At 39.2% G+C, this 24,906-nt stretch overlaps 1 protein-coding gene across 5 annotated transcripts in view; it reads left to right on the top strand.

The window, feature by feature from the left end:
• The window catches only part of RAPGEF4 (Rap guanine nucleotide exchange factor 4), a 199,934-nt gene that overhangs the window by 54,080 nt on the left and 120,948 nt on the right, over positions 1-24,906 (top strand). The window contains exon 1 of one of the 5 annotated variants that reach the window (XM_060779202.2): positions 17,500-17,863. The exons of the other annotated variants lie outside the window; for them this stretch is intronic. The gene's annotated coding sequence lies outside the window, so the exon portion shown is untranslated. Of the gene's footprint in view, positions 1-17,499; positions 17,864-24,906 lie in introns of those variants that run through there. 5 annotated transcript variants of the gene reach the window in all.

Raw genomic sequence — 24,906 nt, 5'->3', positions numbered from 1 at the left:
TAGCATAGTCGTTGTTGGCAGAGATATGTGGCCCACTCTTGCTCTAAAATTAAAGGTATCCTAGAAGCAGATACTTAAAATTTAATGCAATAAATTTTGCAGCTCAGCGGTTTAACCCACTGTGTTACCGGGGGGCTCCACAAGGGGGAAATTAGCTATACATTAAAAGTTGGTTGGCTTGGATACAATGGCAAAGCACGATTTGCCAACAAAAGGCTAACTGCGTCAGTTAGCCTTTTGTTGGCAAATCCTGTGTCAAATGCTGCTCAGTTTTAGGGAAGCCAGCTGATACATAGGCAGCAACATGTCTGAGAGCATCTTAAGTCCCTGCAGAAGCAATCTGCTTTAATTATTTTATTGCTCCCATGGTACTGTTTTCATGGTGTTATGTTTTATTGTGATATGTTTTCATTTGGTTTTGTTTTGTTTTTATTTTATTGCATTAAATTTTAACTCCGTGCTCTCAGGGCTTGTCCCTTTGTAAGCCACCCGAGTCCCTTTCGGGAGATGGAGGCGGGGTATAAAAATAAAGTTATTATAATATTATTATTATATACCTTGACCAATATTTTATGGAAATATTGGGGAAAGAGGATTGTGTTTGGGTTTCAAGCATACAGATATTCCAAGCACTTGATTTCCAAATCTTGTTTTTAAAATGTCATTTTGCAGTGTGAAAATAGTTTGTTTTTATTGATTCTATATTTTATTTGGTTTGAACCATCCAGATGCCACCTTTACCCATGTCATTATTATGAACAAGAGTTGTCAATGTTTTAACATCTTCTTAAATAAAAGGTTACTATTCTGGGTGAAAGTAGTTTAATTTCAAAATATGAATACAAATGAGAAGCCTTTAGTTTAAATTCCATACCCTCCAACCATCCTGATTTGGAAGGAAATCCTGCACAATCCTCTGTTGTTCTGCTTTTTTAGATACTTTTCATATGTCCCAGTTTATCTCTCCTTCCTCTTTAGCCCTTTGTCCTCACTCTCATTCAACTGCTACAAATTTCAAAAGTAGTTTTCATTTAATCAACTCGGAGGAGTTATACCTACCAGACATCATATCCCCCAGAGCACTGATCCATTACTTGTGCTGATATACACTTCACCTGTCAGCTTGGCCTGTTTCTGTACTTGGATTGGAGAGCCAGTTTTGTCCTTTGCCTTGAGTCCTATTTATGTCTTTGAGGGCTGCTGTCCTTTGCTTGATTCTTTTGCAAGGGGCAGTTAGCCTTTTGTTGGCAAATCGTGCTTTGCCATTGTATCCAAGCCAACCAACTTTTAATGTATAGCTAATTTCCCCCTTGTGGAGCCCCCCGGTAACACAGTGGGTTAAACCGCTGAGCTGCTAAACTTGCTAACCGAAAGGTCACAGGTTCGAATCCGGGGAGCGATGTGAGCTCCTGCTATTAGCTCCAGCTTCTGCCAACCTAGCAGTTCGAAAACATGCAAATGTGAGTAGATCAATAGGTACCACTCCGGCGGGAAGGTAACAGCGCTCCATGCAGTCATGCTGGCCACATGATCTTGGAGATGTCTATGGACAGTGCCAGCTCTTTGACTTAGAAATGATGAGCACCAACCCCCAGAGTCGGACACAACTAGTCTTAAGTCAGGGGAAACCTTTACCTAGTTTCCCCCTCCCTGAGTTGCTACTCATTTTTGATGTTCAATCAAGACATCCAAAATTATCCTTCTGGCAGCAATTACTAACAACATTGGCTATTCCCCCCTCCTCAGCCTCTGATGACTACTTCTCTTCAAATAACGCCCTTTCCATGAACATCTGGGCCGTTACATATCATGTTCTTCCTTAGAGACATCTAGTTTTACACAGACAGCTGTTAAGGGAGGTTGGAAAGGATGAAACCACTGGTTAAGGACAAGGAGGCATGATTCCCTTTTCTCTAAACCCAGGAGCTCTAAAATGTGAGACTTGATCTCTTTTGTGCTGCGTTTAAGTTTCCTTTGTTAAAAAAGAGAGAAAAAGTCAGATAAATTAGATTCAGAGGAAAGCAAATTTAAACATTGCAAAGGAATGGAACGTTGCAAGATCTTTCCTCCCATATCCTCATAGTCTTTATTTAAGAAAGGATGGACGAAAATTGTTTATTTGTTCACATTGCAGGATGGTACTGGAGTATTGCGCACAGGAGTATTGTGTCCTTGTTTTATCCTTTGACTGGGTTGCAAAAAATGCAGACAGGAAGGGAGTGAATTTGGCTGACAGATGACTTATTTTTAGAGTACTTTCCTATTGCTGCGCATAGTGAACTTCCCGAAATGACAACAGAAAAACAAACAGTTTTCAGTCCTAGGGAATAAAATAAGAACTTGGTGCAATTATGAGGATGGATAGGAAGTCGTATGTACAAACATTGCACCCAGAAGCAAAGCATGTTTTCCAGTGCTTAACTGAGAAAGCGTTTGCTTCATTATTTGGAAAAGGACTGCAAGAGGATCTCGGCAGGGTCTGATTCAATTTGACTAGGTATAGTAGCTGTGAACGAAATATTTTAATGAGCAGTGCTTTGTCAAATGTGCTCCAGATTATGCCACTCTGTCTTACTGAAAATTAATTTCTGAGCCACTCTTAAGAAAGAAAAAAAACTAAACCTAAGCCTTCATAGCAGCATGTTTAGAAATAAAACAAATTGTACAGTACTAGAGCTGTTATGTAATGTTACATAATATAAAATGTGTTCTATTTTGTAAGGATCAGGAAGTTTTTTTTAAACCTAAAATAAGATTAAAGGTCTTAATTCAAATATATTTCCGACTGGATTCTTATATACAACAGTTTTAAAAAGAGAGCGATCTGATGGAAACGCAATGTGTCTGTGTGTATCTACATCTCTGTGTGAGAGAATTGTCATAGGAAGTTCAAGAAATAGATGAAAAGCATATCATTTGTTTTTATATTAGCCTGAAGAAGCATTGGCACCTTGATTGATTTGTAATAAATAAGAGATTTAAAAGAGATGGGCCCTTCCACACAGCTGAATAAAATCCTAGAATATCTGCTTTGAACTGGAACATATGGCAGTGTGGACTCAGATAATACAGTTCAAAGCAGATATTGTGGGGTTTTTCTGCCTTGATATTCTGGGTCATATGGCTGTGTGTAAGGGCCCTTAAAAAGAGGGGTTAATTTTCCAGTTATGGTTACTGTGATCAAGAATGATGTGTTTTGAACTGATTTAAAGGAGACATCAGGAAGAACTCAGATAAAGTTAAGGATGTTTGAGTCCTAATGATTTCAAAAGAGTTAAATATGTGCATAATTTCTCCTATTCAAATGTATGAGACAATAGTACTTTTGATTAGATTGTAGGGCTCAGTATATGCTTACTAATAACATCTACTAGAAGTATATATTTTGTTATTTGAGGAGCTATTTGCTATCTGAGTTCCCTTCCCTTCCACACAGCCCTTTATCCCAGAATATCAAGGCAGAAAATCCCACATTATCTGAGTGTGGATTGAGATAACTCAGATTCAAATTTTCTCATTTAGAGCCTTTCCACACAGCCCTATAACCCAGAATATCAAGGCAGAAAATTACACAAAATCTGCTTTGATGTGGGTTATCTGAGTCCGCACTGCCATATATTCTGGTTCAAAGCAGACAATATGGGATTTTATTCAGCTGTGTGGAAAGGCCCTTTCTTGCTTCTTTTCAAATGCAGCATGTCAGAAATATTTTGCAGTTTATCTGACGAAGTGATTACATTTCATTTTAGAAAAGAAATATTGCTGTAAGAGTACTTCATGCATTTGGGATTTTACGGGCAGTTCCAGGCAGGCCGTGGCGGTAAATTACTGGCACCATGGCCAGACTGTAAACATTGGAATATTCACTAAATAGTTTATACCTTGACAATTGAATAATAATAATAATAATAATAATAATAACTTTATTTTTAGACTCCCCTCTCTCCCCAAAGGGACTCAGGGCGGTTTATACACAAAAAGCAAATATTCCATTAACACATTAAGAAATAATACATAATTAAGTACAGTAATAATGATGAGGAGATATTGGAAAAATAGATATTTATTGATTTGTGCATAAATTGTATGTATTTTTCAGTTACTGAAATATATAGAAAAATCAGGCTCTCTCTGTGTATAGAAAGAAACCCAAGCTAACAGGACCAGCAAGCTGCGTCCAGGCAGCAAGAGGGAGGGGGAACATTCCAGAAGAGAGAGAGATAAGTCCGAGAAGCAACAGGTTGGTACTAAGTAAGGAGCGCCTCTCTCTTGACAGGTCCAAGTGGACCTCTTGATTGATGAGTGTAAGCCATGCTTGCTCTTTAGAAACACAGACATGCTTTACATGTTAGGAGGTAGAATTTGATGCTAAGATGACGTAGTGAGTGACGATAATCTATGTAGTAGCATGTTCTTTGTTTGCTTGAACCTGGAATCTATAAAAGCCACAGTCCATCCCTCTATCATTTGCTCTGGTTTGCTTTGGGACGCAACTCCACTCCAGGGCCCCAGCTGGAAATAAAAATCCGTGCTTTTAAGACCTCCGGACCTCTCTTTGCCTCTCCTTTCCTCAAAACCTATTCTCTGCCATTTCAATAACAGTGGACTTACAACGCAGAATTAAGCATTGAAGTAAAAAATGAAATGGAACAATCCAATAAGACATAATAAACTACAAATTGAGTAAACATTGCCACATATACCATAAAAGCAATTAAGAAACAGTTACATTTAAAATGGCTAGCGCAGGTGTTCTTTTAAGATGTATCATGGCAGCTATATAATGCAAGTGGGATTAGCCATCATTCCAATGGGTTAAGGTGTCCTAGTCCTCCTCCTCTCCATATGCTAAAGTGCATAGGTGCGATTTCAGAAGCTTCTTAAAGGAGAGGAGGGAATTCCAGAGACGGGAAGCAATCATAGAAGGCCCCCCTCTCTCTTTCCCACCAATCTTGTGACAGACCGAGAGGAGGGCCTCCTTCATTGACTGCAGTGCACGGGATGGTCTGTATAGGGAGATGCGATTTAACAAATAACCCGGAGCCAAATTGTTTAGGGCTTTATAGGTTATGACCAGCACTTTGTATTTTAACCTGGAAGTGGGCCAGCAACTAGTGGAGCTGCCGCAGCATGGGAGTCATCCTCTCACAATACGGTGCTCCAGTTAGCAATCTGGCCACCGATATCTACACTAATTGCAGCTTCTGAACTATCCTCAAAGGCAGCCCCATGTAGAGAGCATTGCAATAGTCCAAACAGGATGTGACTAAGACGTATCAATCCAGTTAAAATGAACCCTCAAACACTGCAAGTAAAAGCAACTGTATCTGGGATTTTTAGAATACTGTATACAGTTTTCCAAAGACAGGCTTTTTTTATCTACTTTTACATAATTAGTTTAAAAACCTCTTACCAGGAAGACATGTGAGGGGACCTTTGTGTTGTGGGACTAAATTGTACAGATCCTGGAGGGAAAACTATGAAAGCTTTTAGTAAGAGAAGTGCATTGAACTTAGGTCACTTTACTTATTTGATCCTTTCCATTTCAGTGCTGTGTTTTCAGGGCCTTTCCCACAAGATCAATTAATATAACATATTAATGTGGCTCTGTGTTTTTTTGCACCAGATTTTTAGATGTTTTCCCTCATGATAAACTATTGAAATAGTCTGAAGTGGTGCTTTGGCGGCTAACAGTTGCACACATAGTTTGAACTTATTACTGCAGGTCATGAAGTTTGGGGAGAACTGAAGTGAGCAAAGTAATGTGGGAAAATCGGAGTTCCCAAATAGAAAATCATAATTTGGCTGTGGTCAGGTCAGTATCTGCTTTATGTTCATTTCCTCCAAAAATCTGAGTGTGAGGAAGAAGAAAAAAAAGCAAATTTGGCAGAATCTGGAAGGAAAAGTGGCAGAGGTGTATGATACTTAATACCTCCACTGATGTTTTTTCAGTGAACCTTCCTTCCACCAAGAAAACATAGTCAGTTTTCTCTTCTCTCCAGATTTCTGATGAAGGTCTGTGTTTTATGTGTGTGTGTGTGTATGACAGAGAGAAAAAGAGCTAGGGATTTTAAAAAAATAATGTAGAAATTGAAGGTTAAGAATTGTCTTTCTTTGCTTTTGTTGGAGCCAGTATATCTGTCTCTCTTTTTTTCTCAAATCTGTTTTCTGGCAAGAAACCAACTAGTCTTGTTTAGGCTTTTAAAACACAATTTTTTAAAGAATGAGTCAGGAATGCTGTTGGTGTTTAATCATTTTACCAGGTTTTTTTTTTTTACATATTTTATGTGATTTTAATTGACTTCTTAAAATTGGTATGTTTCATTCTAGTTTAATATTTATATTTTGCAGGTTTTAAATTGCATCATTGTTAAGGTTGTAAAATCCTTTGGGTCTCAATCAAGAGAGAAAAGCAGGGTATAAATAAATATAACAATAATAATCTAACCATGGATTAAAGAAGGGCTTCTTAAACTTTTCCACCCGGGACTCCTTTCTGTCTCATAATTTTTTACATGACTCCGGGTATATAGGTATATAAGATATAGGTATGAGAACCAAGCATTTACTAGGTATGAGAATCAATCATTTACTGATATCAAATCAGCCTTTGAAAAGCTTGCTAAACAGGCTGATTTTCCTTTTTATGAAGTACAGCTGAAGCATTTGCTGTAAATAGCAACCTTCTCAAGCCTCCTTCACTAGTTGTTTGTTATGTATATAATTCAGATTACTTACTGTATTGTATATATGTATTGGGATGCAGTTTTCCTTAACTCTTTACTGTGAGAAGGGCTGAAGACCATATGATCAGATCTGGGACTATTCAGCTCAGACTCTCATTTTAGAAAGGCAGGAGCCATTAGACATTCAATGTAGAAACAGTATGCTTTCAGACGTCAGTAGAAACAGTACAGTTTGGACTCCATTGGACTTTTAGACCAGACAGAGACTCTATTAGACTCTCATAACAGAGAGATGCTTTAGACTTTGGACTGTTGATTATAAGAAAGGTGTGTTATTTACACAGAGAAACTACTTCAAATCCTATCTGTAACTGGATTGATATACAAAGTACCTATATGCTGACTACATGAAGTTTGTGAGTAAACCATGCTACTTTTAAAGAAGTCTATTTTTGATCTCTTGAGAGCATGATTTAAACCAAAGTATTTTCAGGGAGAATAAATGTTTTTGGGCAACCGAAAGAACACTTCTGAAACTCTGAATGTATGTTTTTGTGTATTGGCATAGCTTTGTCCCTAATAGTTCAAAGAGATATCTAAGTATTTCAGTTTAACAGTATTTCAGTTTAACAGCCTTGCATGAATACTAGTGGATATATTTACTATATTTACCACTAGGGAGAAAGCTGATTCAAGTGGGTTTTTAACTCTTCTCAGGAAGATTCCATTTCCCAAAAGGTTATGACATCATTTTTCCAAAAGGTTATGATTTCTAACAAGGTCATGCCTTTCCAAAGATCTTAATTTCTCTAAAAGTCCTCTGTAAACACTGCACAACAGATAAATGTCTAAAACTGCCACTAGGTGATGTTCAGAAAATGTTTTCGGGATCCCAACATTCAGTTAAGGGGGTCCACAATTTAAAAAGCAGTGGGTTGAAGGACTACTTTCTCCTTTTTCCCTTTCACTTGCTCTCCTGAAATCACTTTGCAGTTAAAAAAAAGCAGTCAGTTGTTTTTTTATTATTAGATAGGCTTATGTCTGGGAAGAAACTGAGCCTGAAGAGATTCGTTTCCAGCCTTTAACAAATTGCCAGCATGACGTCTGGGCTGGACAGCTCCCACCAGACAAAAAACAAACTGCTGCCAGGAAATGTGTAACTTTTTGCAGAAATAGCCACTAAGTCAGTTCAGCAGCAGACACCATAAAACCACATTTGCCCAGGTTTTTTTAAAATTTTTATTTATGTAATACTCCACAGAGATCAGCCAATGAAATTCCCTTAGGGAATCCAACAAATCCCGCAGGCTTCCCTTTAGCTGCTCAGCTTCATCTGTTAGGCATATTTTGGGTTTGACCTATCATGCAAAGCTCTTCAAGGTGCACCCCATGCTGAGTTTTTTAATTAAAATGTAAAGCTTATTGAAAGGGATCCAGAGAGAAATCCTACTTCAGGGCTCCCTGTGGTATCTCGGCTAAACCTGGCTGTTTCAGATCAAACACTCCCTCCTAGGAAATGTCTGCAATGACAAAAATAAATGGACCAAATAAACCTTTTAAACAATTTGGCATAAAACAAAATTTGAAATTCAGCATGGTCAGCTTAACGTGACCTTCCAGCCCTTTGAGGGCTTATTTGGCCTCGTCTGTCCAGGTGGCCAGGGTAGATTAAATCACTTTAGATTAGTGGTTCTCAACCTGTGGGTCCCCAGGTGTTTGGACCTATAACTCCCAGAAATCCCAGCCAGTTTACCAGCTGTTAGGATTTGTGGGAGCTGAAGGGCAAAACATCTGGGGACCCACAGGTTGAGTACCACTGCTTTAGATAGTTTGTGAGAGATCCCATTTTAAAAATGTGCCCTGTGCTTAAAGACAAACATCACATATTATTGGATGAAGAAGAAGAAAGGATAAAACCTAGCCCATCTCTGGTTGTGCTAATTTTCTACTTGCAGGGGGTTGACTTGTTTAAATCATAGCTGGAGCATTGAACATTGTAACTTTCTCCCTCATTGCCTAAATTTGCACTGAAAGTACAGGCAGTCCCTTGGTTATGAACAAGATAGGTTTTGTAGGTTTGTTCTTAAGTGTAACTCCAGTCAAAGATGGATTATAGATTGATAGAAGCTTTGCATGGCACAGGGAAGGGTTAACACCCATGTTGTGTTTGTTTTGCTGTCTGTTCAAAAGATTTGACATCACTTTCTGTGTATTCTGAAAAATTTGATTTGTCATAGAAACAAGGATTTGTGGTAAAGCTTCAGTGCAGACACCTTTCTGCCATGATCACTCTTTCAGGAGTGAATTTCCCTTCCAAGGGGTAAATTTCTCTCATGTCCTGTAGTCTCACTTCTGTTCTTAACTATGAGGCATTTGTAAGTCGGATGTTTGTAACTCGGGGACTGCCTGTACAGTTTATTCTGGTGTCTTGGAATTCTGCCATGTTCAGATGATTATGGGCATGAGACCTGGGTGAGTGGGAAATCTGAAATCATAATCTAGCATAGCACAGTATGCCTATATGCTTCCAGGCCCAATTCAAAGTTTATGTCATTACCTACAAAGCTCTACATAGTTTGGGTCCAGACTATTTACGCGACCACATCTTCCCCTAGGAACTTGTTTGGGCCTTAAGATCTGCTAGGGAGGCCCTCCTTATGGCCCCACCACTGTCACAAGCACAGTTGGCGGGCCTTCTCAGTAGTGCCCCCCCCCCCCCCAGCTTTGGAACGCCTTCTCCATGGAGATTAGGCAAATGCCCACACTCATGACCTTTAGGAAGGGATTGAAAACTTGGCTTTTTAAACAGGTCTTCAACAATGGCAAAATGTAAAAATTCCTAATAACTATCAATTGGATTTTATGGCTTATATTTACCAGAGCAGTGGCTGGGACTTTTACTGTTGTTTAAACTGTTTTTATATACAATTGTTTGCTGATGTTTCAGTTGATTTGTGCTATTTCTTTGTTTTGATATTATTGACTATGTTTTTTTTTATTGTAAGCCGCTCTGAGTCCCTTTTTGGGAGATGGGATGGGGCATAAACAAAGTATTATTATTATTATTATTATTATTATTATTATTAGTAGTAGTAGTAGTAGTAATATTGCAGCCTAAAATATAATAAAATTAGTGGGCATGTTCTCATTCTCTCCCTCCTTCCCTCCCTTTCCCTCTCGCCGTCATTCTGTCTCAGTCTGCACTAATGTGAAAAAAGAAAACCCGAAGGAATTGTTCTTTGCAAAACATATTTGGAAGCATATAAATTCCATCTCCTAAACTAGGCCTAGGTTTTTGATCATTTGATTGGCAATGCAATTTTGCTTCCATGGAAGGTTAATTTGGAAAGATGTTCTCACTCTCCTACCATTAGAGTGAGATGGCTATCCCAAGCAGATGATTTTGTGTGACATAAAAAGATAAGCAAATTGTTATTTAAATTTTGATCATTTTATTTTGGTTGTCAAGAAGTCAGAGGTGTATTTTGGTTGTTCTCTGGGATGCTGTGCACTTGGCACAGAATTTTTATTTACTGAGACTACAATTAAAAGGCATAAAAACCCACAAACAAAGTTAAAAACTTGGCATTATAGTAAATTTCCTTTGACCAGAAGCCGGTTACTTGGAGTGCCTTTGGTGTTGCTATAAGAAGGTCCTCCATTGTACATGTGGCAGGGTGCAGGTTGTATTTTGTAAGCTGCCTCACAATTTGTTAGCTGCCTCCAGTCCTGGACTGGAAAAAAGTTGGATATAAACTACAACAGCAACATGAAAAATCTCAATAAATGGAAGAAATTTTGTCTACTTTCATTCTGTATGAACACACTAAAATAACACTTTTCTGGTTTTGGGCATTATTCTTTCATGCTTGATAGATGGGGGAAAGGGGCCCACTCATTCATTAATATTCAGTGTCTCCTGCCCACTATTAGCCCTTCTAATATGTTATAAATAAGTATTACATAGCATATGTGACATGATGGGGGCTGAGTAACCTCACATTTTCAAGACTGATTTTTAAAAAACCACGAGGCACTATAATTCTGAAAACAAAGCATAGGTATGTAAAATCTCTGCAAGTGTGAAACAAACTGATACAGATGAGAGAAAATGAAATCTCTTATTCTTTAGATCCAGTGCTACTGCCAATCCTTCAAGAGCTGGTAAAAGGGTCAGACGAAGCTAACTTGGTGCCTTTCTGTTGTGTTGGACTATGAATACCATCATACCTATCTAGCAGGACCATCAGGTGTACTGGTTCACATGATAGGAATTGTGATCCAACATGTCTGAATGATGCAAGGATGGTGAAAGCTGGGCTATGTAGATGATTTTTCTGTGTTTCCTGCATTTAAATTATGTAGCTCCTTTGTCTGAATCTTTTGACAGAACAGAAAAAATTAAATTAATCATAAGGAACTATGTTTCTTTTGGGAACCTGCTTGGCTGACAAGTTTTGCACTTAATTTGTCCCCAGAGGAACTTCTCTCAACTCTCATTACAATTTAAGACTGTAGCTCATTATAAAAAATGTTTTCCTCTGTACCTCCTTCAATCTGCCACTTTCTTCCTCTCTTTGAAGTTCACAGCAATGTACTGCTCTGCTTTGGGATTTTTTTATTCATTACATGATATGCTGAAGCCTAATCCAGAAGTTGACACATGTCTTAAATTGTATAACCCCCCTTCCCCAATTCCTCCATTGCATCCTGTAGCTTTCCACCCATCGGGAGCTGAACTTTGTTCAGTAGGGAGTTTTCCCCAGTTGTGATTTCCCAGAGCTCTAAATGACACAACGAACTGCTTGACTATGGAATAGAGAATTGCACGAGTAGGGCTTCCAATATCAGTCGGGAGTTCTCATTGAAGACCCTTGGCATTCTATTTGGCTCAAAGTTTTCTTGTGAGTGAGCAGAGGGAGAGAGGGATTTCTAGTATCAGCCTCTCTTCATTCTCCTCCAGTATGATTTATTAATTTGACTTCATTTATATGCCGCATTTCTCCTAGAATGGGGTTCAAGGTATCGTCTCCCACTAGCAATATGTAATAAACCACGTGAGGAATTGTCTCAAAGAATATGATGGAAATGCTACTTTTTACATCCCGAGCTTGCTTTGTCTTCCTTAATGCTCTCACTGTGAATAAGTCTTTTAAAATGAGAACAGTTATGACAATCTGAATGATATTCAGAATATTCTGGAATGAAATTTTAGTTGCTACTCCAACTGCTATAGCTTTCCCTAGAGCACCCTACAATTTATAATTCAATGAAAAAAGTGATTTTTTTCAGGTAGAGAGCAAATCTCCCTCCTCCTTTTTCTGCTTGTATTTTGAGCATCATTTACTTCTACAGTGCCTTGAGAAGTGTAAACAGGGAGATTGTATTTAGCAGCATCTCTGTAGCAACCATTATGTATTTCCCAGTGCTAAGTAGCTCTCTTCATCCATTTGATTCTATTGGCTGACCACGACTCCCTTTCAGAGGCCGCTAATGTTTATGGATTTTCAACAATGTATCACGACAGGTGGGAAGGATAACACAATGCTCCATTCCACATTGCAGCCTTAACTCAGAGTGCTTACAGTAAAAAAGGAGTTGCTAAAAGATGTTTACAAAGATGTTCTATACCCAAAAACAAATGAGAACTTCCTTTAGAAATGAGGAACTTCCCATCAGTTTGGATTGTAGCAATTCCACAGACACACAGTCCAAGAACACTAGCTTTTCACAGGTCGCAGGTTCGAATCCAGGGAGAGTGTGGATGAGCTCCCTTTATCATCTCCAGCTCCCTATTGTGGGGACATGAGATAAGTCTCCCACAAGGATAGTATAACATCAAAATATCCGGGCGTCCCCTGGGCAACGTCCTTGCAGACGGAAAATTCTCTCACACCAGAAACGACTTGCAGTTTCTCACATGACAAAAAAAAATCCCAAACAAAACAAAACAAAAAACCGCTCATTCAGTGTCAGAGGCTTGAGATGCAACTTTGAATGCTTCTATTGCTATAACCATTGTCATGTGTCACGTAGAAGCGGTGATCAATCCACTGCTGTTATCAGTTCTCAAACAAAATAATTTATAATTTTAAAGGTGGCATGTCACATAAACAATCACTTCCCCTCTCAGACTTAAGTTTGAATAGGACTAAAGCTGCTCCAGTGTTACCACGTTGCACACCATCCAAACTCAAGATCTAGGTTGTTGTAGGTTTTTCGGACTATATGGCCATGTTCTAGATGCATTCTCTCCTGATGTTTCGCTTGTATCTATGGCAGGCATCCTCAGAGATTGTGAGGTCAAGTTCTAGAATCCGAAGTCTCATGGAGCTTGGCTGAGAGATGCCCACCTAACTTGTTTCTAAAAACCACAAGACTTGAACTCCCAGATCCTCAGCTTCCTTAGCTAGTGATCCCTTAAATTCTGGGATCTGAAGTCCAAAGAAGCTGGAAAACCAGAGTATGGGAAACAATGTTCTAAATTGTGGTGCCCAAAACTAGACACAGTATTCTAGATGAGGTCTGATTATATAAGAATTGAACTGTACTATTACTTTTTTCAATCTAGATAATGTAGTTCTGTTGATGTTGAGGAAGTATATAATTATTTTGGCTTCCATGGCCTTTTTATTTTCTTTGTTCTTACTTTCTCCTTGTTTGGCAGCATATCTCAAGGTTGACTCCTGTTAAGACTCCTGTTAAGGCTACCAAGGGCACTTCCAGACAGCACCAAAATCCGTGTTTTAAATGGGGACAAAAATCCTGGAACTTAACTGCAGGTCTCCAAACAGCTTTGTTAGTCCTGGAATTGAGTTCCCTGCCATCCTCACAGGCTTCCTCTATATCCAAATAAGATGGAGGGCAGATGGGAGGCATGCGGCGGAAGGTTGTTGTTTTTTTTAAAACAAACCCTGGGCCGTTGTGCCATTTTGTGCTGGACTGTATACACACACATGTGAATATCTTAATATAAATATAAGCAGATTTGCATATGAGCATATGAGGTCCAACACATAACAGAGTACTTTAAAAAACAAAAAAAACTTCAGCCGGATCTCTCTTTTCCCCCAATTGTTAATTCAAGCTCTGTTTAATATTATTTAGTTTAAAATAAAGAGCTTCAGAGAACTGTAATTGCTTCCCTCTTGTGTTTCACTTGAGCTACCTGTATGTTTGTATGAGTGCCCAATCAACTGATCAGGCATGAGGGATGGAAAACACGTGTTTTTCAGAATGTAGGGATATAATGATGTGAATATATACATTTTCCAGCCAGAATTGAGATATAAATGGACCTTTTAAACATGTGTTTTCTGTCTGTTGCAGTGCATCAGCATGGATTTACTCCTAACATCATTATGCTGCTCCGCCCCCTTTTAACCTGGTCACTTCTAAATTTTTGGGGCCAGTGTAGAAGGGTCCTAAGACACCTGGATTCTTTTCACACGTACTGCTATCAAGCCAGGTGTCACCCATTGGAAATTTGTGCATCTTGCCTACAAGTAGCTTTCAATACCATCCATCTGGCCCTAGGGATCCAAACTAATTTTCAGCAGCTAAATATTATTTTTCCTCCAAGACATATCTAGTTGTCAAATATTCTTTCTTAGGAGACATTGCAGCCAACCTGATTGAACAAAAAGTTCTGATTCAGTTATGCTACCTGAAGAAAGGAGTTTGACCAAACAATCATTTTGAAGAAAAAACTGTTTTTAGCATAATAAATTATGGGGATATAATTTGTTTCTTTGGGTTTTTTTCCCTTCGAAGATGACAGAAAGGAAAATAATTCTCAGTTATATTGAAAGAACAGCTAATTGCATTTAGTCACTTCAGATAATGCTTAATATCAAAGCTTTTACTACTTCAAATGTGCACGATAGAGAGCATTGGCCAGCAGGTTGTTTTGGCTGGCATGATAAGTCTTTGATGTTCTAAACACTTTTGGATAATATTCAGTCCTCTTTTAAGAGGCCCAGGGATTGAATATTCATTTGATACCCCCCACTCTTTGCAACACATACTGTATTAACACAATTTTTTCTCTTTGGGAAAAAAATCCCCTGTTGCTAAGATGTGGGTGTAAAGGGTTCTGTTTCCACAATGAAAATTCTGATCAGTAAACGTCACCTATAATTTATTATTTATTTGATGTCTCTAAGCTGTGTTTTGTTTAGTTTTCATGGCAAAAGGCCATTACCCACCTGTCCACTATTGATTGACAATTAACGATTTTTCCTATTGATAATTCCTCTACCTCCAGTTAATAGTACTACTGCCTACCTAGAATCAGAATCAATTTGATTTCAGGGTCACTTCCATGCCGTGATGATGTGGCAGAATAGGGCTTTGTGGAAGAAGCATCCTAGCATTGTACTTACGACTAATGTCCAAATATTTTCAGTTTTGGTAAGGCAGTTGAAACATGTTTCATGGATGACTTATGCCATTACCAATTTCTGGCAAACCAGCTGCGTGTGGATGAGATTTATATAAAGTTGAGCTGTCTCACCTTGGTGTAGAAAGTTTGGCCTCTGAAATAATCAACAGGCAAGCTGGAAAAATAGATCTCAAAGGAATCATCGAGCATATGCTCTGCAGCTCCTGTTATATTAAATCCTGTCTTCAAAGGGATTGTAAAACAATGAGACCTTCTTTGCTTGCAGCCATTACAGATCCCATGACACTTTAGTTGCAAGAGCCAAAATTATCCCCCCCCCCCCCCCCCCAATTTCATGGCCTGTCTCCATTTGGATAATTACCCAAAGCCTACAATAAGACCTCTTTTGAAATCTCAGCTGGTTCCATTATTTTGCTTTAGAGCTTGCAGGACAATTGTAAATCTCAGACAGTTGCTGGACTCTTTGGATGAAGATGCTGTAGCACAAAGGTCAAATAGTGTAATACTTCTGTGCAGTTATACAATTTCTTTCGGCTTTGGTGAAAAGGATGCTTTTTTTTATTAATGGCTAGCTTGGGTACCCGGTGGTGCTCAGGTTATTAGAAAAAGGCATTGCTTGCTTTGGGGTGCTAGGTAATATAATTTAATTAATTAGTAACACTATTTATTAGGAAAAAAACAGCTTTTGATTTTGTTTTTTATGAATGCTCCCATTAGAAAATACATAACAATGTGAGTGAACTACAGTTCCCAGAATTGTGGGTCAATCCTCCCCAAACCAGGCCTGTATGCACAGTTGGCCATATTGGGTGTGTGTCCCAAGTTTGGTCCAGCTCTGTCATTGGCTGGGTTCAGTGGTCTCAGGATAAGGGTGAACTACAACTCCCATATGCCAAGGGCGGTCACCTCCAAATCCTGCCAGTATTTACAGTTGGCCTCAGTCCCCCAAACCCCTCCAGTGTGTTCAGTTGCTGATCAATTCCTCTCTGTTTGCTGTGTGCCATAGTAAAGGGTAGGAAAGGGTTAAGGGAGAGGCAGTGGGTGGGGTCATGCAAATTCCATACAGGGAACCGTGGGATACCTGTCTGCAGTGGAAGAAACACATCAAAGCATTCCTTGGGTGGTGGGCCATAGTGTTTTGGGAGGACATTGGTAGCATTTGGGCTATATGTTCATGGCACTCGATATAACCTGCAATGTCAGTTGAGTGAGTGCCTTTGGACGCTTCTCAGCACTTGGACCTATAGCCTCTTTGTAGAGGCAGGAAGCTGTCTGTGTAAGCGGACACCTCCGCCACATACTCACATACACATTTTTCACTTTTATTATGTGTATAGATTGATAGATAGATATTTGAAGAAGTTAAACACTAACTTTAAAAACTCACAAACAGGAAGTGCTCCATATCATTCCTAGGAAGGCTTCTGTTTGGTTATTCTGTGCACAGTACATCTTTTCTGTACAATTACTGTTTGTAGTAATCAAGGCAGCACAAATCTTCTTAACTTTTTGACATCTGAGTTTCCAGCACTGATGAAAGCTTAAATAATAGCTCACCTCAGCTAGACCTTTGTGATTATTGGATGTGAAGGTTTATTTCTATAGGCTTAAGGCTACTAGCAGTTGTCAGTCAGGAAGGATGGAGAGCATCAAACTAGAGAGAAACATATTATGAAATGATTTAGGCATTGGGTAAGCTTGTCAGTGTTCAAATGTTTAATGATTAAATGCTCAGGGACATTTTCTGTTTTCCTGAGTGTTTGGGAGTGCTTATGAAAATTTAAACTGTTTTTTTAAAGCCTTGTGGTGTCTTGGCCTGAAAACATCATGAATAAAATATGGTTTCTTATTGCTAAGATATTCTTTGATTACTGGAAGGCCTAGAACAACGTAGCAAAGGTTTAGTCAAGTTTGTCCTTTGCTAATAGGTGCCACAAAGTGTTGACATCTTCTGAGGCAAAGTGTAAAACATAAGGCTTAACAAGTATGGTTTAAATAATGCTTTAAACATGAAAAATGAACAGCAAAAAAAGAGGTATGTGTTTGAGTTAGAATGCAAAAGCGAGGCACACAGTATAATGTAATTAAATAAAACTTGGTTACGAACGTGAATTCATGGCCACTAATGGATGTTAAATGCATTAAAGTCTGGGTCGCTTTGTATTTGGTTTCCAAAATGTTATTACAATGTATAAAATAGTGAATTTACATGTGGCATGTCCGTGATTGATGGGCTACAAATAGCAAAATATCCAATGCATATTGTTTGCCTGAGAGCATCTGATTCTGCTAAATATATATATTTTAAAATTGCAAGCAGACCTTTGAACTACAGCAGTCTCATTTTGCAGGAGGCCACCTATTGTGGCTGCTCTTCACAGTAGGGAAATTGGAGGGAATAGTCAATACAGTGCTATTTCTTGTATGTGTAGCTGCCTAGCAATTGTTTCATTGGTGAGTGTGTGTGTGGAGAGGGAGAGAGAGAGAATCTATGCAGCATTTGCTGTTTAATTTGGATTGCAAGTGATAAAGCAGAGCCTATCGCTGACAGAAAGGTAGAATGCAGAGGCAGAAACATTAGTGTTAATCTGCTGCAGAAAGACCAGATAAATCAGCAGCGCTTGCTTCTCATACATCACTAAGGGAGAAGCTGAGTGCAACTTGACCATGTGCCTGAACAGACACATCACCAAGAAGAGCGCAGTATGGATACAAAATCCAAAACACACCCGTATGGCTGCTTGCTGGGTTGAGCTGATGAGAGCACTACAGTGTAAGTTATAAGATTTCTTATAGTTTCTTAAGGGGATGGTATTTTGAAGGATGGAATCTTGCTCTTTTAACTTTTGGAAAAAGAGAGAGGATACATCTGAGCTTGTGCCATACAGATAAATATTTGACATTGTGTGACTAATGAATGGGAGTTGTCCCTTTTAGCAGTTGTCTGTGCTTAGCCCCAGGAGTTTGGGCGTTTTACATTAGCTCTTTCATGCTCTGAATTAAGGCGGGGGGGGGGGGGGGGCACTTGAGAAGCAATACTTATGGTGCACTCCTTATTGTTTTACTTTGTATATATTGTACTGGTTTGGCTTTTAATAATAAACACCAATAACACTGTGTGTAAGTATTATTTAAAAGTCAGTTTACAGTTGGTGGTAATTCCTCTGATTTTTTTTAAATGTAAGCAACTTAATATCACTTCTATTTCTACAAAAGAGAGGAAAAGTAGAAATGACATAGAGACTGAATAAGCAGTGATTATCAGAATAAAAACAGCATTGAGAAAATTATTTGAACAAATCTGATTTAAGCATATCATCCTGTCAATAACTAAATTAGATCATCATATTTCCAATGTGATTCTATAGAGTTTTACTTAGAAGTTGGGTTGTAGTCTCTTGTCACTGAGTACTGTGCATCAAATGCATTTGAAATCCCATAGATAACAGTCCTACTAGGTTGCTCTTGCTGATGGTTGCTTCAATAACAACAAAGACCAACTACTTGATTTTTAGAACAACCTACTTGAATAAGATATACACATGTGCCAAAGGATATATTTTTCAGATTTCAGGATAGTGATTTTCATACAAGATGCAAAGTTGAACATTAAATACTGAAATATAAACAGCAAATATAATGGTGGAAAAGGTGGTGGGAGTGGTGGTGGGAGACACACCTAGTCATGGAATGCACCCTTTAGGAATACTCCTACCCAGCTACTTGGTTTTTAGAACAACTTGCTCGAATAAGATATACAGATATGCCAAAGGATATATTTTGCAGATTTCGGGATAGTGATTTTCATATAAGATGCAAAGCTGAACATTAAATACTTAAATATAAATAGTAAATATAATGGTGGGAGTGATGGAGGGAGGCACACCTAGTCATGGAATGCACCCCTTAGGAATACTCCTACTCCAACCCATCCAATTTTTAGTAATTTTTTATTGTGAGATGTGGTGAACATCATAATGATTAAGGATGATATATCAATTAATAAAGGTGATTTTTATAGATAAAGAAGATTCCAGTATTTCAGCAATCATGAAAATACTGGCTTGTTGTGTACATACATTTCTTCAACCTCATTTGTTCAATCTGCAAAGTAGCCATTAGGATCTTTGGTTTACAGGATTGTTGTAATGATGAATGGCTGTACCCTCCCTCTCTCACATAGAGATATCACTGACTGCCTTGACATGGTAAATCTTGTAACAATTCAAAAAGTACTGAAAAAGAGGAAATGTGTGTGGTGGAAGTGGAGGTAGTTTGAGATTGATCACGTTTTGGTCTGGTTCTTTAGCAGCTGGGACTACATATCTGTGGCTGGATCTACACTGCCCTATAGCCCAGGGTCCAATCCTGGATTATGTCATCCAAATTAACAAAACAGATAATCCACATTATCTGCTTTGAACTGGGTTATATAAATCTACACTGCCATATAATTCAGTTCAAAGCAGATAATCTGGATTTTATATGGCATTGTAAAAGGGGCCTAGGGGCCCTTCCACACAGCTGTATAAAATCCACATTGAACTGGATTATATGGCAGTGTGGACTCAGATAAACCAGTTCAAATATTGTGGATTGTCTGCCTTGATATTCTGGGTTATATGGCTGTTTGGAAGGGCCCAGGGTCTACTTTGCCAAATTATCTGGGATAAACAGATAATCTGGGCTCAACTCCTGGGATATAGAGCAGTCTAGATCCAGCCTGTGTCTCTTCTGTACTACTGCATCGGGGGTTTGGGGGGGGGGATCAGTTCCCATAATTGCTCACTGCTGACTATTTTGGCTAGGGTCTATGAGAGATTAAGGCCCCTTTGATACTGCCATATAATTCAATGATCAATGCAGGTAATCCACATTATCTGCTTTGAACTGGATTATATGAGTCTACACTGCCATATAATCAAATTTAAACCAGATAACCTGGATTTTATATGGCAGTGTAGAAGGAGCCTTAGGCCCCAAATACCTGGAGGACCATAGTTGTTCACTCATGGTTTAGAACAGTGGTTCTTAACCTGTGTGTCCCCAGATGTTTTGGCCTACAACTCTCAAAAATCCCAGCCAGTTTACCAACAGTTAGGATTTCTGGGAGTTGAAGGCCAAAAACATCTGGGGACCATTGGTTTAGAATAAACTTTGTCTTCAGTGCCACTCTGCATGGGGCCAGGAAGCTTGCTGCACTCTTTCAGTTCAAAGGAGTTTAATGTTCAGAGGAGCCAATGGCACCCCACCTGACCTTATGTAGTTTCTTCTTGTGGCTCGACTTTTTATTCAGTGCTGGCAAGACTCCTCTTCTTGGTCCAGGAAGCCTGGCTCAGTTTGGCCTGACTGAAGACATTCTCTGGGCATTTCTTCAACCACTTCCAATCCCTTTACATTTCTCCCCTGAAAGTTATAATATAACTTCTATAGGTTTATTGGTGTAGTATATGACTTATGGTTGTTTTGGTACAAAGGTTCGTGTATATGCATGTTTGTCATAATAAGAAGGATGAGGTTTCTGCCAATATGGTAATTATTGAGGATACAACCGTAGCTCAATTTAGCACTATCTGGGGCACATCTCTCTTCCCACAAATAGAGTCTACAGAAGCCAGCTACTCTCAAGATAGAGCAGCTGTTGAGGAGTACATAGTAAAGTATATTGGAAAGTTTTCCTAACTCCTTTTACTTATCAAGAGTGGTCTCCTGGAACATTTTGGTCATATGTTCTTCTTACTATCAGTACCTATATATTGCAGACTGTGGGGACATTGCGATCCTGCTGCCTTCTTGTGAGTGTGCGCGCTAGGGAGCAGGCTTTGAGATGAGGGTTCCCAATTCATAGTCTGGCTGGCACAGACATTGTCCAGTGCATCATATCTTTCCATGGTCTGATTTAAAATAGGATACAACTTCAACACCTTTAATAGCTTTAAACTCTCGTATGAGTGAGGGCTGGTGGTTGCTGTACTATTTCTCTGACAGGAGAAGGGGAAATTGATGATAAATGTGAAACTTTTTCCCAAGGTGAAGTGACTTATAGTTCTAGTATGAAAGAAGAAAGAGTTAAACTGGAGTTTTCTCTCTCTTCAAACTTCTTCTCAGTGAATTTTGTGGCTTTGAGATGAGGGTTCCCAATTCATAGTCTGGCTAGCGCAGACATTGTCCAGTGTATCATATCTTTCCATGGTCTGATTTAAAATAGGATACAACTTCTACACCTTTAATAGCTAATGAGACCCCCTGAAATTCCTTCTTCTTTTTATTTTCTTTTATAAACAACGAACCTGTGAACATCTTCTGTATCTGGCTACCATGAAAGCTTCCTATATAGACAGTGTTAAGGGCCACATCTGCTTTGATCGGCATCACATCTATCTTTAAACTGATCGTTGAGCCTCTTCTGGCATAGATGGTTGTTGTGGGGTGTCTTCAAGTTATTGTTACAGCAAGGACAGGTTGAATACTTATAACTGTAGTTCTTTGAGTGGTCATCTGTGAACTCACACAAAGGGTTTATCTGAGTTTACACAGTGCCATTTGGAGCCTTCTGGAGAGTTATTACATAAGCTTTTTGGCAGTAACTCTATCCTACCTCTGGGTGCCATAAAAGTGCAATTCCCACATAAGTCAGGGAGCCCCCGGTGGCAGAGTGGGTTAAAGCGCTGAGCTGCTGAACTTGCTGACCGAAAGGTCACTGGTTCGAATCCGGGGAGTGAGATGAGCTCCCACTGTTAACTCCAGCTTCTGCCAAACTAGCAGTTCAAAAACCTGCAAATGTGAGTAGATCAATAGCAACTGTTCCAGCAGGAAGGTAACAGTGCTTCATGCAGTCATGCCAGCCACATGACCCTGGAGGTGGCTATGGATAACACCAGCTCTTTGGCTTAGAAATGGAGATGAGCACCAACCCCCAGAGTCAGACATGACTGGACTTAATGACAGGGGAAAACCTTTACTTTTACACATAAGTCATCAGCTCCATGGACAAGAAATGCACTTGTAGGGTACCCAGAAGGTGAGTAGATGACCACCAAAAAAGCTTATGTAATAGCTCAAGAAAGTACTGAGAGGTGTACTGTGCAAGAACAGATAATCCATTTGTGTAAATCACAGAAACCATGAAGGAGAATCCTAAGGCCCTATCACAGGGCTCTCTTGATAAGATTTGTTCAGAGATGGTTTACCTTCCTTTTCCTCTGAGACGGAGAGTGGGCCTTGGACAAGGTCACCCATTGGGTTTCCATGGCTGAGCTTGGTTTCAGAGTCCAATACTCAAACCATTATGCCATGCTGACTCCTAGCATGGATGGCACTGGGTTTCATTTGGTTAGTTATAGGATAACACAAGTGACCTTTACATGCTGACTACTGGGATTTACTTATGGAATATATTAGTTCTTAAGTCTATTAAGCAGTGACCAATTGACAGATCAACAAAAAAGACATCAGTATCATTATGTCTGTAATGGGAATTACAAGCAATGTCATTACATCTTTGTTCCTGTTCACTTCTGATACTTTATGGCCACAAATGTTGTCACAAATTTGTCATCATTAGCTTATAACCCCTGCACAGAGGAAGTTCAGGGGGCACTGGTTGTAGATGATAAAAAACAGCCATCATGGGTCAGCAGTTCAGAGGATTTAACCAGATGTTGGCTGAGTTCAAATTGGGGTTAAACAGGCTCTCCTAGAAGAATTCCAAGCCGGCGATCTGGAAAGACAGTTCAAATTGACAAGCAACTTATATAGTAGGAACAGAAATAGCTGGGGCAGACACAGGATTTGAAATAGCATCTTCATCTTTAGGCGAGCTGCAGAATTGAACAGATTAATTTCCAATTTGACTTGGAAAGTGAGGAATCCTTATTTAGAGAATACCCTGTCTAATAACATATTCCTAGCTGTAAGTCTTGTTCATGGCTTCAAAGCCAGTTGGTATTGGCAAAAATTGTCATATATTTAGTTATTTTCCCTAACTATTTTGTGCAAGCTTGGCACCTGAAAATGACACTTAGCTTCCTATATTTCTCAGCTCATAATAAATAACAGCACATTTGGAACTGGATATGTATTGTTGATTATTTACAATGGACATCTTGAATTTTGGAGGCAAATTTTGCATCAGTGTATCTTTGAGTGGTCATCTGTGAACCAGTGGTCCCCAAGAACTAAAATATGGTCCATGGCTTCACCCTTACTAGACCATTGCAACGAGAGTGACAGGTCTTTTGAAACCCTTTTATAGTACCAAGGCAACGGGGATGTCGGGAGGGGAGAGGCTGACTACCTACAAAAGGCATAACAACAAGCCTCCTAACTGCTGCTTCTCCTCCCCTTCCCTCCCTGAGTGGAGCCAGTCCATGTGACACCTGGTGTCTTCATTTTAGGCCAGAAAATTTTATTGGATCGACCACATCAGATCTAGATTATTAAATATGGTTTTCTGTGGGCAAGCAGATGGCGACTACTGGTTGGCATATGTTCTGTATCAGAAACTAGAGCTGATGTGGTCTATCCAATGCAATTTTCTGAATCAGCACCCCAAATAACCAAACCAAATCTGAAGCTGATCAAAAACCAATTCAGAACCCATTTGGTACTAATGTTGGAGGGTGGTCCCTGGTCAAAGTAGTCCCTGATGAAGTGGTCCCTGGTTAAAGTGGACCCTGGTCAAAAAAAGATTGGGGACCACTGATTTAAATGAAGATGTTAAGGGACCATTTAGTGGTCTTGCTCCCTATACCAAGGAAGCTGGTGTTTGACAACTATATGATGAAGTTTTTAGGACTTTCAGGTCATGTGCCTGAGTCTGATAGACCCAAATTAGATATGACAGTTATTGGCCTGTCACTTTAAATGCAGGTCTGCTGCAGTCATTAATAAAGCAAGAGTTGTTGGCAAGTGAGCAACCTTGAGTGAAAACAAAGGAGCTAAGAGCAGGGCCTCCAAGGTCAGCCTCAGAAGGTTAGATAGGTTCACATGGAATCAGGTAGTTTGAATCTCAGGCTTTCGAAACCTGAACTATAGCATAATCCTCATTCCATATCCTCCAACATCTCACAGGTGAACACTGGAATGTAGCCAAACAACACTGGAGAGCAGTCAAGATGGCAAAAGATGTTAATAAGGAAGAACACACAATCTGGCAGATGTCATTAAGTTTGCTTTTTTCTTTAGCCTATTGAGAAGGGCAAAATTCTGTTGTCGTCCCCCCCTCCCCATCATTGAGTTAGTTTAATACAAGTTACTTTTGCACTTTGAATTTAGTTTGCAGTGATTGATGTTGAGGATAAAGAAAAAGGTAGTATGAAAAGAAATAAACTGGGGAAAGCAAGATGATAGATGATTAATTGTTACTGCCCCTGCCAAATTGGGACAATAGATGGTATGTTTAGTCCAGTTCCTCTAACATTCATACATTGAGTTCATCTGTGGTCCCATGTGGCTTCTCATGTGAGAGTAAGCATTGGCTTTCATAAGCAATATTAGTTATGTGAAACGGATTGCTACCTCAAAGCATCGAGCTGATATCAATGGAGTTTGCTTCCAAGTAAGCGTAAATAATGGTTTCAGGGCACCGCATAAATAATAGGTGCAGATCTTTAAATTCCTAAGCCAGCATGCTTGAGTTTAAAGAGCACATTTATTGGTACTGTGATCTTATGGAGATTTTTTGAGGGAAGGGGAAAATGTGCCATCTTACCGATACATGCTGCATTTAGTGGTAATGGTATGTAAATGTTTTTTATCTTCTTAGGGCTGTGTGATATGAAATACATTCTATCATATTCATATTATTTGTCCATA

The sequence above is a fragment of the Anolis sagrei genome, chromosome 1 (genome assembly GCF_037176765.1).
Source record: "Anolis sagrei isolate rAnoSag1 chromosome 1, rAnoSag1.mat, whole genome shotgun sequence".
NCBI classification, from domain to species: domain Eukaryota; kingdom Metazoa; phylum Chordata; class Lepidosauria; order Squamata; family Dactyloidae; genus Anolis; species Anolis sagrei.
The sequence above is the reverse complement of the archived record's forward strand: the minus strand, read 5'-3'. Positions and strand labels throughout refer to the sequence as shown.